Source organism: Anas platyrhynchos, chromosome 2, assembly GCF_047663525.1.
Source record: "Anas platyrhynchos isolate ZD024472 breed Pekin duck chromosome 2, IASCAAS_PekinDuck_T2T, whole genome shotgun sequence".
Classification (NCBI taxonomy): domain Eukaryota; kingdom Metazoa; phylum Chordata; class Aves; order Anseriformes; family Anatidae; genus Anas; species Anas platyrhynchos.
Window position 1 is genome coordinate 85,525,283 of NC_092588.1, and position 21,268 is coordinate 85,546,550.

General features: G+C 37.1%; 1 protein-coding gene across 5 annotated transcripts in view; it reads left to right on the forward strand.

Moving 5' to 3' along the window:
- CDH12 (cadherin 12) overlaps positions 1 to 21,268 on the forward strand; it is a 577,613-nt gene that overhangs the window by 480,930 nt on the left and 75,415 nt on the right. The gene's annotated exons all lie outside the window — the stretch shown is intronic.

Consider the following 21,268-nt stretch of genomic DNA (forward strand, 5'->3'; position numbering starts at 1 on the left):
ATTAGTAATATTATGCCTGTGTGGCTTTTAGCCCAGCATTGGCTTGTAGCCATACAGGAGAGCATCCAGAATTAGCACCAAACTGTTTTATCTGTGTTTTCTCTGTAAGTGCAGTGTTTATGCCTGCATACATGCCTTGTTCTTCAGCACCTCAAACAAAATGCTGTCAGCTAGATTGAAGTGTGTTTGGTCTACTGAAACTTCTGGATACTACATAATCTCACATTAAGTTATGGTATGAATATAAAAAAGAAAATATGGTTCAAAAATTAGACTCTGGTCTTATGCTCACTCTTTCAGTCTTAAAGGACTGACAATGAAATGATATGTGCAAAATTATACTTCTCTGAGAATTACAACTAAAGTGGTCATTTAAAATAAATACATGTAATGTGCATGTGCATGTGAGTTTTTTTATTTAATGGATAGATTCAGCGTGAGCTTTTCTCAAAATTAAGGGTATATGTGCTTGTATATACATATATGATAGAAACATATTAGCTGATGTTAAGACATGCCTAGTAATTTAGTAAAAATTACAAATTTGAACAGTGATACAGAGGGAAAAAACTAGAAGACAGGTGTACGGTTTTGCTTTCCTTTTTCCCATTTTTCTTATTTGGCTGCACACAGGTTTTTACATCAGAATGTGTTGATTTTTCCTCAACAAATAAGCGATAGGAAGTTATGCATAAGTGATGGCAGTAGACAACTGTACTACTGAGCTACATGCTGGGTCATCTCTTTACGTCTTTCCTTTCTTGAGAAACATATGCTCTGATAGGTTAAGGTCTTTAAATAAAAGTAAACATAGCATTCATAAACGCATAGGACATAAATAAAATGGTGAAGAAGCAGATATTGGTTACTAAACAAAATTTGTGAATAATAATTTGAAAACTTTCATGAACAAAATTCTGTATGCTGTCAGGAGAATGGCACCATCTGGTGGATCTTTTCTCTGGAAAATTTATAATAGAAATTGTAATCATGATTTAGAAGCTGTTTGTCCATTATAAAACTGAATATTTTGTGAGAAGTGCTAACAATTAGGAGTACAAAAATGGTAATGGCAACTGACAATGTAATTGTCTTAATTGTCAAGTGGAGCTTAAGGATATGGTTTAGTGGGGACTGTTAGTGTTAGGTCAGAGGTTGGACTCAATGATCTTGAGGTCTCTTCCAACCTAGAAATTCTGTGATTCTGTGATTCAATTGTCAATTGTGGAATCCTACGGTTATTTCTTGTCATGTTAATATTTAAAATTACTCAAAAACTAAAATGCTTGTTACATGTTGTCGTGGTTTAACCCGGCCAGCAGCTAAACACCATGCAGCCATTCGCTCACCCTCCCTCTCTGGGACGGGGGAGAGAAACGGAAAGTGAAGCCCGTGAGTTGAGATAAAGACCGTTTAATAAGACAAGAAAATAACAACAACAACAACAACAATAACAATAATAATAATAATACAATGATGATAATAGTACTATTACTAATAATATGTACAAACAAGTGATGCACAATGCAATTGCTCACCACCCGCTGACCGATGCCCAGCCTAACCCCGAGCAGTCTGGCCCCCTCCCCCGGCTAGCCACCCCTATATATTGTTTAGCATGATGTCAGATGGTATGGAATACCCTTTTGGCTAGTTTGGGTCACCTGTCCTGGGTCTGTCCCCTCCCAGCTCTTACTGCACCCCCAGCCTGCCCGTTGGCAGGACAGAGCAAGAAGCTGAGATGTCCTTGGCTTGGTATAAGCACTGCTCTGCAACAATTAAAACATCGGGGTGTTATCAGCACTGTTCTCATCCTAAGCCAAAACATAGCATTCTACCAGCTACTAGGAAGAAAATTAACTCTGTTCTAACTGAAACCAGGCCACATGTTTACTAGTACTATCTGTTCAAAGCTATGAGTAAGTAAAGAAATAATGTGTTCTGAATACAATAATAGACTACAGTAGACCACAATAATACATAGTTTTTTATTTGGTTGGTTGTGTTTCTTTTTCTTTTGGGGGGGGGGGGGGGTGGAATTGGATACATGTGTCCTTAATTATTGTTTCATTATAGACCAAATATTTGATTTGGGGACTTCTGTAGTACTCATTTTTGGCTTTCAAATAGGATGACAGTCTTTGCTAAATGCATTCAGTAGTATACCAGTGATGTGCAAGTCTTGGGTGCAAGTCAATAGCTCTCCTAAAAATTACAGAAGTCACAATATACACAGGGGTCTTTGAAGACAGCATGTTCTGTCATCTTCTGCCCAGCTTCTTATCTGCCCTGCTACATGGCCCAGTAACTGGATGAACTGGATATACTACCAGAGCTCATTTGTCTAAACTGCATGCACTCCATATGATGCCCTCATCCATGAAAAGAAAAGCTTGGGAACCAGTACGTAATGAAATTTTTCATCCACAGCATCTGCATTATACTGTAGAGGAAAATATTCCAGAGGCCTTTTCCAAAAATTTTGCTTGTCCTATATAAATAAATATGATTCTAAGCAGCGTAGAAAATTAGTATAGTCAAGCTGAATTTTTATTAGCCTGACCACAGTCAGGAACTGAAGTGCACTTTGGAGAATTCAGTGAGAAAATACTTAGAATTACTTAAGGACAGTAATTTACAGCTTCAAAATACAGTCACTGTTGGGAACCCCAATAGTGCCAGGCATGTAATAGAAACATATTGAAACCAACAAAGAAAAATTAATTAGACATTTTTACATAATGGTCAAAGAGTGCACTCCTTCATTCAATGAAACCTTCACAGGCCTACTGAATTTAAAGGAAACCAGATTGTATTCTGCACTATATTTAGCTACCATAACAAAGAAATGAAAGAACCTGTTTTCTCCACTGTCTTCCTCTAAATTTCTCCTAAGCTATCCCCTATTTGTGAATTATTATTATTATTTTTCTTTTGATTATAGAAAAGCACACCCATAGAGAAATTCAAATGAATAAACTAAAACTAGACAACGAGAAATGGCCTGACACTGCTTAGATTTCTCATTAAAATTCTATATTTTTTAGATAATTGTGACATACACTCATTTTTGCCAGCCTCTTGACATAAAGTTGGCACTGGGTGTGAAAGGGCCATAGAAAAGCCAACTGGAGCTATCATTTGATATGCAGTGCGTTTCCAGAAAACACAGTCTCTTATTTATCCCATAATTGATTAAATGGTTGAAGTGTGTCAAAAGAGCTATTTCAAGTATCACCATGTCATGGTTCCGCTCGAGCGGGCAGCCGAGCTCCACCACAGCCGCTCTCTCACTCCCCCTCCTCAAAGAGGAACGGGAAGAAAATATGATGAAAAGGGCTCAAAGGTTGAGATAAGGACAAGAGAAGATCATGCAGTAATTATTGTAACGGGCAAAACAGACTCGGCATAGGGAGATAGTAAGATTTATTGCTTATTACTAACAAGCTAGAAAAGTGAGAAACAAAGGAAAGAAACCAAAAGCACCTTCCCCCCCCATCCACCCTCTTCCACCTCCTCCCCCCGAGCAGCGCAGGGGAAAATGGGGGAATGGGGGTTATGGTCAGTCTACAGCGCTTCTTCTCTGCCGCTCCTTCTCGGTCACTCTCATCCCTTGTGCTGTGGGGTCCCTCCCACAGGATACAGACCTTGATGATCTGATCCGGCGTGGGCTTCCCACAGGCAGCAGCTCTTCCAGAACTGCTCCAGATATGGGTCCGTACCACGGGGTCCATCCCTCAGGAGAAAACTGCTCCAACCTGGCTCCCCCATGGCAGCAGCTCCTGCCAGGTCACCTGCTCCTGCGTGGTCTCCCCTCCATGGGCTACAGGTCCGGCCCGGAATCTGTTCCGGCAGGGGTCTTCCACAGGCGGCAGCCTCCATCGGTGCAGGGCCACCTGCTCCACCGTGGTCTCCTCCACGGGCTGCAGCGTGGAACCCTGCTCCACCGTGGTACTCCATGGGCTGCAGGGGGACATCCTGCTTCACCATGGTCCTCACCACAGGCCGCAGGGGACTTCTGCTCCGGCGCCTGGAACACCTCTCCCCCTCCTCCTGCACTGACCTTGGCGCCTGCAAGGCTGTTCCTCACTCCTCTCACTCTCCCGGCTGCTGTGTATGGCAGCATTTTTTTTCACTGTCTTAAATATGCTCTCACAGAGGCGCAAAACAACATTGCTTATTGGCTCGGCTTGGGTCAACAATGGGGCTCTTACCAAACATGGGGCAGCTTCTAGATCCTTCTCACAGAAACCACCCCAATGGCCCCCTGCTACCAAAACCTTGCCATGTAAACCCACTACACACCACAAAATAAAAAGAAGCTGAAAACAAGAGAGTTAGAGTTGAAGGATGAAAAATAGATGATCACTTCATGTCAACATCCAGTAGCATTGCTCTCTGGGAAGGAGTCAGTCTATAAAAGAGGATGTGTTTATTTATTTGTTTATTTATTACTGTAGGGGTAAAGGTAGGGACAGCAACAGCTGCTTCTGGGACAATTTATCAAGCAGGGCTTGTGTAAGGATTGAGAGTGGAAGTCCCAGAGGGGAAAGAGTCAAGTGGACAGGAGGGATGGTTGCAGAACAGACACAGTAGGCCACAGGGCAGGATAAGCAAGCAGGGTGATCAAATGTGGTGCGTAAGTATGGGAGATTAGACTGGCTGAATTAGAAAACCACTTTCTGTGGCTCTCCAGTTGGAGTCAATGGAAATGGGAATAGGTCACTGTAACATTTAGGTCTCTGGAAATAGCAAAAGGTACAAACATAGTTCTGCAGCCAAGGAGGAGACCTGCAATCACTCTAGGTAAAGTATCACTGTTCTCATAAGAGGAGAGAATACTTCTAGCAGCTAGATGGGAAACTTGGCACTTTTATTCTTTTGGTTTTGCTCTTAGTAACTTTTCCCATGTCCAGAAGCCTTAATAGGTCTGAGAGGGAAACTGAGAACTTACTGCACTCAGATGGCAGAGGTTTTAGCACCTCTTTCTGCAGCTACTGTGTAAACTTGCAAATGCACGTGCTTTATGTCATCTAACAGATTCCAGAGCTGCAAAAACAAAAGAACAGTTAGGATTGTTCAGCTGAACTACAGTAATCTGCACATCCTATGCAGTATTTGGAATTATACCATTTGCTATAAGCCTCCAATAGTTAATAAAATGAAGATGAATGTTAAAAACAATACCTGTCTTCTGCCTGAGGCCTGTTACTAATTTTATCACACTGTTGAATAATTTGGATCTCATTTCAGGAACCAGTTTAGTTGACAAATGTGATTGTGGCTCATGGAAAAGAAATTGATGTTAAAAATATTTAGAATTAGGGTATTCAAAAATAATTTATTAAAGAGGTTACTTTCTGCCTCTTACACCTGTGATAAACAGGTTGGAGTACATTTCTAAAAACTTTTCACTGTTGTCTGAGTCAGTCAGGTTCAACAATTTCATAAAAATAGCCCTAAGTACCATGTTTTTGAAAGTGCTAAAATCATCAGGCTGGCCTAGTAAGTTAGATAAATGATTCCTATAAAAAGAACACACGTAAAATTTTCTTAATGCTTTGAATCAAAATAGATTTTTTTTTGAGTGATGCTACTTCACACAGGCATACCACTTTGCAAAAAGAACCAAAATGTATTGGAACGAGATAATTTCTTGTATACATCCATAATGAGATGCATCTGTGACAGGTACCAGGAGTTCCTGTATTTGAAGAGTTCCAAGAGAGTTCATTTGGCCATTTTGGATACAGAATGCATTGTGTATGTAGTTAATGATTTGAAGAAAATAATGTTTGGTGAATCACCCAAGCAAGTTTCTCTACCAGAAAGGCTGTGCAAAACTACTCTATAACTCACAGTATCAAGTTTGAAAATTTAAGGTTTAATCCATGTCTCTGGATAAGCATTAACATGACAAGAAACATCTGGTTTTATCTGGAGTGATACTTCTAGATGGGTTTGGATTATCTAAATGTGTATCTTCACTATCCAATGTAATGAGAGCTCTGTTGTTAATTTTAGGATTAACACCTTTCCCAAATGGGGCTTTACAATGGGAAGTGCAGAATATTCTCAATTGTGAAAAAGATAAGGAACGTAAATACATTTTGCTAGAAGATCCACGCTATTATACTAGTTATGAATATAGTTTTGTTTGCCAGTCTTATCTAAAATAAGGAGTTCTGGAATCTTGGTTTGCTTCTAACACATTAGAAAGAGTGACCCCTATGTGATTGCAGCTTTTAATGTATTACCTAGAATAACTCGAAGACTGCTAGCTAACTCATCACCAGATCTGCTGTGATTCTGTTTTGAAGGTTTTCAACCACAACCCACTTAGTCAGTAACACAGTATCCCTTGAGCATTCCAGCATTTATTTTTAGATGCAGGATGAATAAAGATTTAATTGATAAATGAACATTGCCTGCATTTTGGGGTGGGTAGGTACATTAACTTTTAGAGTGCTGAGATTGAAATCTTGAGTGCCTGAAGTTAAATCATAAAATTTCAGCACCTACAATTAAGACACACTGATGAAAACAATACTCTCTTTAAAACAGAGCTCTTAGAGTTATAGTCTTTATCAAGCAGAGCAATATGTTTTTTGTTTGTTTGTTTGTTTTTGTGTTTGTTTTTTATGCTCAGTACTTGAAATCCTAATCTCATCCATATCCTTCATCACATTTCCTACTTGCCGCAGTAGTAGTTTATACTGGAATAACAGCACTGTCTTGAGTCTCTTCAGAGTTTATAACTGCATCACAAGGGACTGTAATGTTACTACAGTGGGTTTTTTTAAAGAGTTTATTCACTTAAAAATTCTATTCCAGAATCTTGAAACTATTTATCAGCTATCTGATTATACGTGTAGAAATGTCCTAGGATAGGTTTTAATGCAATAGTCCAAATTATAAGAGCTACCTTCTGTCTGTTTACCTAAGAAGTGGTTGTATTCTAACTATTTAGGGTATATGGCTGTCTTTCAGTCTCACTTGTGTTGATGGAAACACATATTGCTTCACTGATAAGGAGTATTCATACAAAAGAAGCTGAGAAGGAAAAAATGAATGAATGACATCCCATGAGTCACGCAGCTTTCTTTGAAAAACATATAACCCCTGCTCCTGCGAATTATTAAATATATGAAAAGTGAAAGTTTATAAAGAGTCTGACTTACGAAATTTTCCTAGAAGAAGGTGGACACTGCAATTGAATATCCCTAAATAAAATAAAAAATAAAAAATAATAATAAAAAAAAAAAAAAACAAACAAGCAAACAAAACCAAAGAACAACAACAAAAAAACTCTGTGAATGTCTCTTCCACTTCTTCATGCAGTTCTGGAAATAGAGACTTTCTTGTTCTGGCCTCTTTACAAGTGCTTAGAATGGTTTTAGTGGATTAGAATGCTTGAGGTTAATTTAGCATCATGTTTTTATTTTGTTTTATTTTAAGAGCCACACTTTATCTTTCAGTTTTCAATAAGGCAAACAAACAAAATCATGTGCTTGCATAACTGTAAGTTACCACCTGCCTTTTAAAATATTACACAGAATATGCAGTATTTTGTAGTTCTGTCACCTCTTGTGATTGGCATTCAACTGCTTCTTGACTGTAGTCCATAATTGTCTCAGAGATGTGCCTTTAAGGATTTTAAAGAATGTGATACACAGCTTTATATTACTTAGATTGCTATAGTTCGGTATTCTGGCCAATGCTACATTTCTGAGTTATGTATATTTCTCTGGCAGTGATATAGCAGAAGACTTCCTGTCATCACCATCATGCAGAGCACCAAAAATCAATGCACATTGACCTGTCTTAGAACAGCATATACCACCTCATGTGAAGGCTCATGTTTCCTTTTTATCATGGCAAATCTAAGCAGCAGAGGAATTCTTTGTTGACTAACTGTATGGTACACAAGTCAGAACAGGAGCAGATCTCCCTGTTCCAGCCTTCTGCTTCAGTCCTGTCTTTCCTGATGCTGAGAAAACCTCTGCCTGCAGAATCCTGAAACAGAGACATGCATAGTAAAGTAGAAAAGAGTGAAAAGCATGTTTCTGTGACCTTTTGGTGAAGAGTGTCGTTCTAGTTATGCCTGGCAAGTGCATTTCTCCAGTGAAACACTGACATTTTCTTTGTCTCACTGGGCTTTTCTTAGGAAAACTGCTTGCCAATCCCTAGCCTGGCAGCACACAGTCCAGAAATTTAGCTGTTGTGAAAGATGCTTGAGGTTTTGTTTAATAATATTGTATTGTCATAGCATTATACTGATCCAAATTAGAAAGTAAATACAAAATTGGATTTACTGTTAGATCGGTAACAGTAAATCAGACTCCTACACTGGAGAGTTCTAATATGAGTTTAGGAAAAACAAAACAAAACAAAACAGAATGCAGTCATGAAAAAAAGGGAATTGTCATACTAACAGAAAATACTTGAGACAGGAATGTCAGGCACGCAGCCAATTTTAAGTGGGTGTATTTAAAACTTCCATATGTTTAATATAATCTTGTGGTTTGAATTTCTTCTCTCACCTAATCAATAATTATTCTATTTTCAGTGCTATGAAATTGACTTAATATGTATGCTAGCATTACCATAACATCTTCTATCTTCAGTTAAGACTTTATGGATTTTTGCTAATTAATTTTCAGTTGTTCCTTATGTGAAATAATGAAGGTATGTATGTGTTATGAAAGTGTCTAAAGGCTCTGAAAAGCATTAGAGATCCATTACTCCTGTAATGTGAGTGCTGAGAACTTGGCATCCAGACTGCATCTAGTCATAGTTCCAAATAAACTCTGATCTGGTCCCTTGGACCGAACACCTTCCTATTAACAGCTGCATTGCATCAAGTGCATACCTAAACCAAACCATCCAGCTTAGCTTCACCCCAAAAAAATCCAGCTTACACACTCAAAGAATGATTCACATTAACCAGAGCATAGTAAGGGGGAACAGTTGAAAGATTTTCTTCAGAAATGCACTCCTGAGCCAAATTAAAATGCTAACACAGAGACACTTCTATCTTACCTACAAAGACAAGTGTATAGCAATATTTCAAGGAGACTATGTCTGTTTATATGCTGTATAGAAACATAAGGTGAGGGTTGAAAGGAATTTCAGTTACTTAATGTGTTTGCGCTAGGAGCAGCCTGCCACATGTATGTCATTCCTAATAAGCAGGTGTCTAAACCTTTCTCAAGGGCTTCCAAAGATGGTGAGTCTAAGTCCCTCTAGTCATAACAATAATATTAATAATAATAATAACAACAACTTGCTTACTATTAGCATTAGGGCTCAGTATGAAGATTGAATGCTTAACCTGAATGCCTGCACTGCGTTCTGCTGCCAGCTGTTTGTTCCACATCTCTCAGGAATTTCTGCTGCAGTGGTGGTTCAGCTGTCTGGGCAAAGGCCACTAAACTGCTGCAAATTACCAAGGAAATCTGAGGTTAACATCACTTTGTATTGTTATGTGTGGATGGGTCATTCCTACAACAGGGATGGGATTTCTGAGAGGTAATGGAAAGCCCAGCTAAGGGTCACCACAGGCAGCCCTATGCAAGCTGTCTCTGCTCATCCACCAAAAATCTCTGTGTCCCTTGCTGTATGTTCAGTTCATTACTCCTTACCCCATCCCCCGTAGAAAGGGAAATTAGTCCATTACCTGTGTTTTAGGAAGACCTATTATATTATAGTAAGCTATTATACTGAAAGATATATTTGGAAGGGGTCTAATTGTATTTCAGGATTTAAACCAATCCCTACTACGAATCAGATCAGGATGTTACACGGGGGCATGTTATCCTGAGTGTTTTCAAATAATGGGTTTCTTTCACCTTTTCTCTGAAATACTGTTTGTGCTGCAAGCTGACCATGCTGTCACTTAGATTAGCAATTCCTCATTTATTTTTTTCTTACAAATGAGTTTACATGAGGAGAACCCTTGGTGGGGCCCAACAACATCCATGCCATTCCAAGGTCTGAACCCCCTATAGGCAGACACATGTCCTTCAGTACCATTGGTTTGTGGGTTACTTTCCCCATCACTGCTGAAGGTTAGTTGCCATTGTTGACGGTAGTTGAATGTTGATGTTGGATGCTATGTAGAATACTGTAGAAATTATAAGTTAAATTACCAAATGGATCAGATGATGTTTTAAATTTTAATGCTAGTAAATGTGTAGAGTAAAATTCTATGGATCCTTTGATCTTGTAGTAGCAAGAAAGCCTTCAAAGCATTGTACAGATCAAATTAAGGAAAAATCAGTACCTTTCACATAATATCACATTGTATACTAGATTGTGTACAAGTCAGTGTTGTATTCTGAGGTTCTTTTTATAAGTTAGCATGTCTCTAATCCAAGTTTGCCTTTAGATTTGTAGATTTTAACTAGGAAAAAAAAATCTAAAGGTAAACTCATAAAAATCTGAAGGTAAAAGTCAACATATTTGACAGTTTATGAAAGACTGCCCTGCATCCTGCTTGAGTGATTTAGCCACAACACTATAAGTAGGTAGGAAGAGATGTGATATAGGCAAAACAAATTTTAAAAGTGCTATCATCATCATCTCCAAATCTTTTTTCCTTGAAATGTCACCACATTAGCATGAATTTGGTTACGAAGAATTGTTTCTAAGTGCATAACTATTAAGACAGATCCTGACAAATTTATTTCTGTCATTCAAAACCTAAAAGATTTTTCATGCAATTCTAGAATACAACTGAACTTTATTCATTTAAGGATGCCTGGGTGAACACTGAATTAAATTATTTCTAACCATGTCCAACACCTCGTAAAAATAAATGAAACAAACCATCCCCAATAACCACCTGAACATTTACTGAGAATCAAACTGAAGTTCTTTTAACTGACATGCAATATGAATGACATTTATTTCACACTAATTTTTCCTCTGTCTTGTATAAAGCTGTAATTATCCTATTACTACATTCTGAATAAATCATTTGACATTTGAAGAATTGATGTGTGAAATTCCAGCTAGTGAAAAATTTCAAACAGTAAAATAATGGAAGTATGTTATGACAGACTTTCTCTTGAATTCTTTATGTGATGTCCACCATTTTTTACATATATTTGTTGGGGCCATTTCAAGATCCTTGCCAGACCTTAAGAATCTCCAAGGAGCTCTTCAGTGAGAAAAATGAATGCCATTTTCTGGACTGCTTAAAAATGCTTCTTTTCCTGGTACTCTTTCAACTGGCACTGGAATGATAGTATGCTGTTGAAAGGCACACAGCCGATAATAATAATGAATGCTTTACAGCTAAACATCATGAAAACCATCAAGTTTCATTAGCATTAAAAAGCTAGGAATCAATTCCAGTATATCACTGTCCTCATTCAAAGTGAGCATAATAATTAGCCTTTTCTTTGAATATTTGTATCTGAAAAATATTTTGATCACGCTGAAACCACTTAACAGATTAATGAATGAATAACAACTCTTCGTACTGTTATTCTGGGGTTGACTCTTTTTCTTCAAGCCCTTAAGATTTCAGTGCACCAGATATGTCTAACATCTCTTGTTTCATAATTATATTAAAGAAAATATTTACTTCCAAGGGCACACACCTAGACTCACACGGTGTTGGTGAAGTTTTCTGGATCAGACATAGTATTCTGATATCAGAAAAGTTCTTTCCCTAATAGAGCTAACCTCCCTGCAAAACGTAAACTAATCCAACTAAAGTATCTTTTTTTTTCCAGTGAAGAGTCATCTACTGTAGGGATTCTCCCAGAATAGCTATCATTATTAGAAGGTGTACTAGTTATTTTTATCTCCTACATCCAAGTCCCTCTTAAGTCATGGCCTAGAAAGTTACTGAGTAGTCAAAATGATAAAAGCAAAAGTCAAAAGTAAGTTTTCTATTTGCTGGATTTCATATGAAAGGAACTTCAGTCATGCTGGTAAGAGAAAAGCAATTCACACACTTGAAAGTGGAAAGAAAAAATCACTCTCAAGAGATGTATTTCTCAAATGGATGTATATTAAGCTTGCTATTTGTTAATTGGGTCTTGTGCTTCTCTCCTTCTGCATTTTTTCCAGAAGTTGCTTTACCAGGCTACTCCTTTATGTGCATATTGGGTATAGCCTATTAGCTGCTATTTCAAGCTCCTCATTTGCTTCAGAAGTGAAACCTCTGTAAACATTATCACAGCCCTGGGACTCTGTAAGCAGCTGGATGTCTTTATAAATAAATAAATAGCCTAAATTAATAAAAAGAAATTAATTAAATAAATATGCAATGATAACAGCACCATTATTAGCTTAGCCAGATTGTCTGCCCTTCGTGGCTTAACTCTAGCTGACCCCAACAGATGAGGTTAGGAAAAGAAGGGGAAAAGAAAATAATTGCTTTGATGATTTCCAAGCTAAATAATTATTAAATAATTATCTGGAGGGAAAACAACAAAACAACAACAACAACAAACAGCTGTAAGTTTCCCTCCATCATCCATGAGGGAGACAGGGTTGACCTGGAGAAAGGGACCTTTTAATTAATTTGCAAGAAAGACTTGAGAGACAAAGCAATTGTGAGAAATAAAATGTGACATCTCTTTCTAAATTCTTATTTTTACTTTATAAAGCATTTATTGCATAAGGAAGAAGAAACAAAAAATCTTGCTTCAAAAGACCATGTCTTCCAATTTGCCAGAAACAAACAAAAACAACTCAACACTTAAAACACTTTTCCAGATGAAATCAGAGTATGTATGTAAGCCTAACAAAGACTATCCTGAAAACAACCTTCCATAGTACCTGGACTGTTGGCACTGTGAATAAAATAATGGTATTCTAGAGATACTAGAAATAGGTTTGATTATGCTGACTTGCAATAGCTTCTGGCTGTCAGCACAGCAAATGTATTAGCAAAAAAGCTTCTATTCATCAGTTAAAACAGGGAATGGTAGTATTACTTTTGTGGACATGGCTACTTCAGGCAGCTGAGAGAAAAAATACACTTGTTCATAGTGGTGTTTGGAGTACAAAACAGGAGAAAAGTGTGCTTTCCTGATTGTGTCTAGTATTCATGATATTGATGGTGCCAGCAAGCTTATGTTATTATTGGGGTTGCACAGCCATGAATACATAAACTAGGAAGTGGCCTTTCCAAGTAAAATAAGTCTCCCTCACTTTACTTTTGTGGATGTCAGCTTCAGGAGTTTATCTTCAAAACATATTATTGGTAATTTTTTTCTATAAAAGATAAGCCCCAAAAGGACAATGTCAGCATCTCTCTTTACATGTTCTGGAGCTTTGTTAACATTGACAATGGCAGGTCAGCGAAACATTTATTGAGACAGGGGATCTGCTGATCTGAATTACAGTAGTGAGTTATAAATTCACTTTTTTTTGTTTTGTTTTGTTTTACTGCTAAGAAGGAAACATAAGATAGATGTTGCTTAGGTTTTTACTTGAATTGTCAAAAGTGCATGGGAATTGTTCAGGTTACCAAGGTGCTATTCAGGGAATTGTTTAGGAAGAATATTGTGCAAAGTAGCGAGTTCCTATGCTGTCAGGAATGCTCCTCATTCTTCCTGCCCATATATAAAATGTTTGCACAATCTTCTGATTTTGTTCAAAAGTACTAAACACCAACAGCTCCCATCAGAGTGACAAAACCACAGAATCATACATGTGTTAGGGAAGAGACTGTATAGCAATATTATGATGGGTCTTCTAACTCTACAAGAAAATGAGATTGAAAAGGAGCTAGATCCAAGAAAATTGGAACCATCACTTGTAATAAGAAATGTTCATTAGAAAAAGTAAATTGTATGAAATTGAGTCTTTTCACTTAAGAAGTCTCACACTTGCTTCTTCCTAACAACAGTAAAAACAGTGATTGATACAAATTGTGAAAATTGTATAGTGAAACCCGTACTTCAAAAAGAAGACTATCTCATTCAGGAATCTGCTTGACATGATCCCACAGGAGTACCCAAAAAAAGTTGAGGGACCTCTGTTGTTGGAGACATTCAAAATTTGTCTCAACAAGACCCTGAGCATCTGGCTCTGACTTCACCTACTCTAGGCAGGAGTTTATTCTGGGTGACCTGCAGGGGTCCCTTCCCACCTTCATGCCAAGATGGGTAAAGTGGAGATTATCTGAAGTCCTACTCTAGCTTGCACTATTCCTTACCCTCTCAGTTACCCCTAAGCTTTACTGCTCATATCCAGACCCCTTGCGTTTTCAAAGCCTCAACACATGCCCCCTTCACTTTATGTTGAAACTAATTCACTGTTACTCATAATTAATTTTTAGCATTTATTACCAAACTTTTTGGAATTTACAGGCCCAGTTACAGTTGATCATAATGAGAAAAGACTTGACATATCACCAGCTCTTTTTTTCTTTGTCTTTGCAATTCTATTGCCTTTATAGTATATATGTGTATATATATACATATATTTGCAAGAATCCTGTCTAAATAGCAGTCTGTTGGCTTCTTCTAACATTGAATCCTGTCATTTTTCCCTGCAGTGGATAGAACAGGACAGGACAGGACAGTTGGAAGGGACCTTCAAAGATCACCTACTCTAACTGCCTGAACTCTTCAGGGCTAGACAAAAGTTAAAGCATATATTACTGAGGGCATTATTCAAACTCCTATTGAACACTGACAGACACAGGGCATCAACCACCTTGCCTGTTCTAATGTTTGACCACCCTTATGGTAAAGACATTTTCCTCATGTCCAGTCTGACCCTCCCCTGGAACAACTTTGTGCTGATCCTGGCTGTCCTGCCATCAGTGACCAGGAGCAGAGACTGGAACCTTCCTCTGTGCTTCCCCTCCTCAGGGAGTTGCAGAGAGCCCTTTCAGCCTCCTCTTCTCCAGAGGAGACAACCCAAGTCTCTCCTCACAAAAAATGCCTTCCAGCCCTTTTAACAGCTTTCTTGCCCTCCTCTGGATGCTTTTAAGTAACATCCTTTTTGTATTGTGGAGGTCTGCATGCAATATTCAACATAAGGCCACACCAACACTAAATATAATGACCAGTTTATCTATTCCCAATTGAATTTTGTGAATTCTTGGTCATGCTCATTAGTTCAACAAACTAAATATAGGAAAATTAATGTTTCTGATGTGTTTGGATTATATTTTTTTTTTTTGGAAGCCAACAATAACTCTACAGCAAACAAGCTGTTCCACTACATTTTTGTAATGGCAAAATATTTTTCCTTTCTGAAAGAGAACAGAAGGTCAATATTTTATTCTTTTATAAAAAAGAAAAAAGAAATTGGGAAAACATCAATAAATTATATATTCTGTTTTGAAAATGGAGATGGTTTGATCTTCTGAATAAAGCACTTGTTTTAAGTGATTTTTGGCTGGTCATTCATAAGCAATTTGAAAATGTGAAATTGTGATTTTTAAAAAATTTTTAATACTTTTTGATGGGAGGAGATTTAATCAATACTGTTTTTCTTTCAAAGATCCTTTTGATTTTGGCAAAGTAGCATTTTTAGTAACAAAAGACTATTATAAAATTCAGTAGCGGTTTTAGAAGTCAAGTCCTTGTTGCAAAAAATATGGTTTAGTCTTGTATATTGTCTACATCATTTTAAAGAAAATAAAATCTTCATTATCATTCCATACCATTTCCTTGAGCCATGTGAACACTTTAGCATTATTTTTCTTTCTAAAACATAAATAAATTATTGCTTAAGCACATCATTCCATTCTTCTACATTTTATAATCCATTACATCAAATATTTGTTGATTGCATATCAGATATTAGAAATATAAGTATTTTTATCATCTAAGGTATTTTAAAACAATAAAATACTATATTTTTTGTTCATATGATTGCTCCATATAGTAATATAGGTACATATTTTAATTAAAATGTCATGAGCTATAATAAATGCAATCCTCTGTCACTATGTTTGTGCATTAAAGATTTACAGCTGTAGTGTCCTATATTATTGCCTGGAAAAACTAATTAGATTTTAGAGTCTAATTTTAAAAATATATTGGTTTTATGCTTTGCAATAAAATAGAAGGCTTGTTAGATACAATGGGCAACACTTGATAATACAGAAAGGATGAAAAACCAATTTCAGAAAACCTGTTCAGAAAATTAGATATGTATTTAAGTTAGTAAATGACTGTCAGCAGATTTAAATAAGTAAAAATACTTGACCTCTCATAAAAATATACGCTTTGCATGTTATCTGTTTGTTGTAGAAGATCTGATAGATGAATAAATCCAGTTGAAAGTATTATCACTGTGAAACAGTTTATTTTTTATATTCAGTGCATACTGAATCAAGCTAAAATATGTATCAAGCTGAAATATTGGAATGTTTGCCCTAATAAAACTTAGTTTATAAATTTCCATTTCTTTCTTTTATATAGTAAGGTAGAGCTACCTGGAACATATATGTGAAAATATCTAAACTAATATTTTTTAGACAGCTACGAAATGGTCTCTGCAGGGACCATCAGTCACCTGCCGAATTTTCAGGCAGGCTGATGGCTGCTGTTCAGTTCCTTAACCTTGCAACAGTTTTTTTGTATAAAAATAGATATAGATTCAGCTGTGGTGTTTCACATGCCTACCTTTGCATTACTGCAAATGCAGGCCTGCGCTACTAGGCTCCATGTGTCCAGCCCCTGGCTGCAAAGGTGCCTGGAATGAAAGTCACTGCCTACATTGTACAAGTCAAGTGATAGGGAGCATGAACTCCACCATCCGTGGCTTTTACCTCCTGGCTCCTTCTGGCTTTCACATTCTTTCAATCATTTTTTATCTTTTTGCAGAAGTTTGAAGTCACTTGTTTGTCATGGTGGTTTTGTGAAGAGGAGAAGCTGGTCACTGCTCTGTAAAAACACTATTGGTTATACGATCAACAGGTGCTGTTGCTAGGGCTTAAGAAACAAATGTTGGGACAGAGGATGAGCTCCAAAATCCATTCCCAGCCACTGTGGCTTTGATTTGAATAGGCAAAAACAGATACGCTTGTTTTCTGCTGTATCTGTTGTTTTAGTCTCCAGACACCATATGGGTTAAATTTATGAAAAATTACCAACTTTGCCTATCAGAAATCTCCCCACTAACACATTCAAGACCTCATATGTGAAAATCTTTACTCATATGTGAATTCTTCCATCATAACAAGAAAAATAAATGTTGCTTGAATATGTTATTTAGCATTTCTTACCTAAAACAGTTTGAATGTAAGAGATGCAGATGAACCTATTGAGTGAGGCATTCTTGTTGTGTTTTTATTTAGTATACTTTGTAATAGTTTTTCTTATTTTGAAGTGTTGTTGATACATGCATTCAGTCTTAAATCAGTTACAGTTTTTTTTCTTTTATTTCATCTGGAGGAAATACATTTATGAATTCAATTTATGCCAGCAGCTAGTGTCAAACTGATGTATCTTATCACACATGACATTTTGTTGAGGGTTATCTTTTATTACAGAGCTGAATAGAACTTAAATACTCTACCATGTGCCTGATAAGGTAGGCATAATAAGATTATACATATATATATCTGTTAAATAGAGAGCTTGGTTGGAAAACCTTGGTTTCTTTCATAATGAAAGTAATGAAATGAAATTTAACTATATAGTCAAAATCAGATTTATTCTAAATATTGATTTAATGGAGTAAAATAGTAAATAAATGAGTCGGTATTTTCTCTCTAATTCTGAAAATAAATCAATAAATCACACAGCTCATATGAAAGCAGAAAGTTCTTATAAGTTTTGTATAAGAAATAAGCTGCAGCGATTTTCACACAAATTTTGCCAGAGCTAAATCTGCATTCTGAATATGACCTAGCTTAGCAGACTAACATATCTGACAGTCCTCTTCAAAGTACACTGTAATTATCTTCCGTGAACAGAACTTCTAAGGATTAAAAGCAGAGTTCTTATACTGATAAATACAGGTGAATGTTTGTAACTGAAATTAATAGAAATTAAGCATTACTATTTAACTAAAAGCTTAAGTACTTATGAGGCAGTGCTTTCTTCTTAATTTCTTTAAAACAGTATCACATTTGCAATAAACTCTGCCTCACTGCAGCTTTGATATATCAGATAATATTATTTTCCAATCTTAAAATCTGTACAATATTAGGTTTAAAAATTCTTCTTTAAAAAAGAAAAAAAAATCTCCATATAGATTAATATTCGATGTTGTTTTCAATATGCAAGTGAGCTGTTATAAAGCAAAATTCATAAAGGTGACATATCATAAAGCGCAAAAGTATTGGTTATCTAAGATGAGATTTTCCTAACTGCCTGACTTTAGGAGCCTTTTAACTGCCTACATTAGTTGTCAAGAGCAAGTTTACATGAACAGTCAGTGGTAAAACAAGTGATTAGTCCGCATGAGGTGGTGGCCAGCAGTCTGTGTTACAGGTCTGCTATTTCTATCAGAGTTTCAAGTGTTTGAGAGAGCTTCATTACAGTGAGTTCTCTGTTGATAACCTGCAAGAGGGAAGAAGTTGTGGCTAGTCTTCCAGAAACATTAGGTTTTTAAATCCTGACTGAATTTGGTAGGTTTCTCCATGCTCAGCACTTTGGAAAATAAGTGCACTTACAACAAATCTTAACTTTCTGCTCTTGCTTTTGTTATTCTTTGTCTGTCTGTCTTGTTCTCGTATGCAGAATGGTGCCTTCTTTAAGGTGCAAAGCAAAGATCTTAGTTACATTATGATAAAATTTTGTCAATTTGCATTCAGAAGACAAAATCAGCAGCCTCCCTGAGGCAGCAACCAATATGGCATCAGAAACACAAGTCCTGGCACTGTCACTTAGGAATATGTGACAGTGCCACCTTTTTTGGCAAAAGTGCAGGCTGTTGTCCCGAAGCAACACAATTGCCAGCTAGGGCACTTGGTCACCCAGCTCTAGTTCAGACCTCAGCACCTGGGAATATGATACTTTCCTCCACCACCTGAGAGGGGAGGAAAACTCATCAGCCTAAGGTGTGAATGCAGTCAATGGATGAACAATTTGTTAGGTATGGAGAAGGTTTCTGGTACGTAAAACAGTAGCATTTCTTTTTGGAGGAAAAATTAGACTGAGGTTTTTAGGTTGGAGAGGTAGTGAGATATTGTAGCAATGAAGAAAGACAGCTACATGTGTATGTACCCAGGTGAGATGTCATCATGTGCAGTGAGAGAACTCTGCAGGACATGTTTGGTCAGTGTAATCTCTCCAAAAGGCATAGGCCTTGCTTTTCCTTTACAACAGGTAGGGTTCACAGGTGGTACATACAACACACTGCTGTTTTTTGAGGGAAAAGGGGAAAAAAATGAAAGCTACCGTTTCCTTCTCCACCATGTTTTTTTGTAGTAGAGCTCAGTTATTGCTGTGACTCCCCAGATTTCTGAGTCAGAAGACAGAGCTGAGAGAGGAGGATCCTATTACACAGAATCCTCCTTCTGGACAGAACAGCTGGAAACCATCAGATCAAAAGGAGTTGGACTCGATCCCTGTGGGTCCCTTCCAGTTCAGGACATTTTATGATACTCTGAATGCTAATAGATATTAAATAGCTGCTACCTGTCATCCCAGTAGGAAGAATGTAGTCAGCCTCTGGCTGGGCTTGTGCATTGGGAACTATTTAGTGCATAGTCAATTATGGTTATGTACCTAAAGAAATTTAAGTACAAGAGTTTTGAGTAGACACTGCTTCAAGAGCTGTTATATGGTACCCAGACTGCAGCCTTCTCCAACCTGTATCATTCCTCAGCTTTCAGATCCAGAAAATCAAGAGAGTAACCTCCAGTACTTGGTTAACTGAATCCAACTGATTTCAGTGGCATTTTTCATTCATTTATTCATTGTCAATCTTTCTCTCTTTTATAATTTGACTTTAATGAATCTTGCCTTCAGCTTAAAAACACAGTCAATCTATTGGCTTTGAAAATGATTGTTAGTCAAAGAACACTTACATTTCTATGTCTTCTTGGGAGATAGAAAGCATACCTATTGGAATACTTTTTGTTTCTTTGTTATTTAATTAAAAATAAATAAATAACAAGAGCTTTCTTGTATGACTAGCCATCATGCAGCAAGTATTTATGGCAATGTTGGTTGCAAACCCTTCAGCACCAGTGTTGATCCTCATATGGAGAGATGTGGGGGAAAAAGGAAAGAAAAATCCTCCAAACATTTACCTTTGCTAGGAGTTATCTTTCTGTCCAAGTTGTAGAACCTTTCATATGGAGCATCTTTCAATAAAGCACTCCCTGAAATAAACTTGGAAAAGTCCATTAGGATTAATTGTAGATTATGAACATCCTTTGAAACATGCAAGTTTCATTAGAGAGAAGTAACAGCATTCCCTATAGTGTTCCACGGTTATTCTTGAAACGATGTCAGATGGTCTCCAAAGGTAGAATTTTTCTTAACACAAAAGTATGGAGAACCTTCCTCCCTGTTTTGTTTCTTAGGTAGGCCATTCTACCTCCCACTCACAAAAAAATTCCAACTTTCATTTGCACAGATGTTTATAGGAAAACATTCTTCAAAGCAGAATGGAAAGCATATATATACATACATATATAGCTGTTTATTTTGGTGAAGTTGGAACACTATTTTCATTATTGGGCAGTGGGGAAACCCAGAGAAATTGCTTAGCAACCAGCAGGAGGGACAAGATATTCCAGATATTGTAATATCTGATATTCAAACAAGATATTCCAGATATTGTCCATTTCTGTATGACAATTGCCACTTGAAGTGAGTTTTCTGTCTTCATGTGCAATTCTTTTTCTCTATGGCATGAGTCCCCTCTAAGTCAGAGTATAAAGCAAATTATTCCACTAGGCATGGTCTATAACCGAAACTGAACATAATGTATCAATGCAATGCAGGGGAGGTTCTGTCTCCGTGGGGCTTTTGCTTCTTACTGAGTTGTATTGGAAAGAGAAGAAAACTGAACTCCAGATTTCAAAGACAACTGACTGAACCAAATACCTGTTTACATTCTGCAATGTGACTGTGCATTCTACCACTGCAGAGTTAACCTTTAGGAGACTGCATCACAGGTTTTTCATTTATTTATTTTAAGGCACTTAGAGATTGGTTCACTGGAAAATTCATTTGAACAAACATTTGTGCCAAAGACAAATCACATATTTTACGTGCACAGCTGACTGTGCAGACATCTGTCTGTCATTTCAAAAAACTGTGGGGCTTACTGCTTTTCAAAGTCCTGTATTCTGTTTTCCCAAGTCTTATCTTGCATGTGT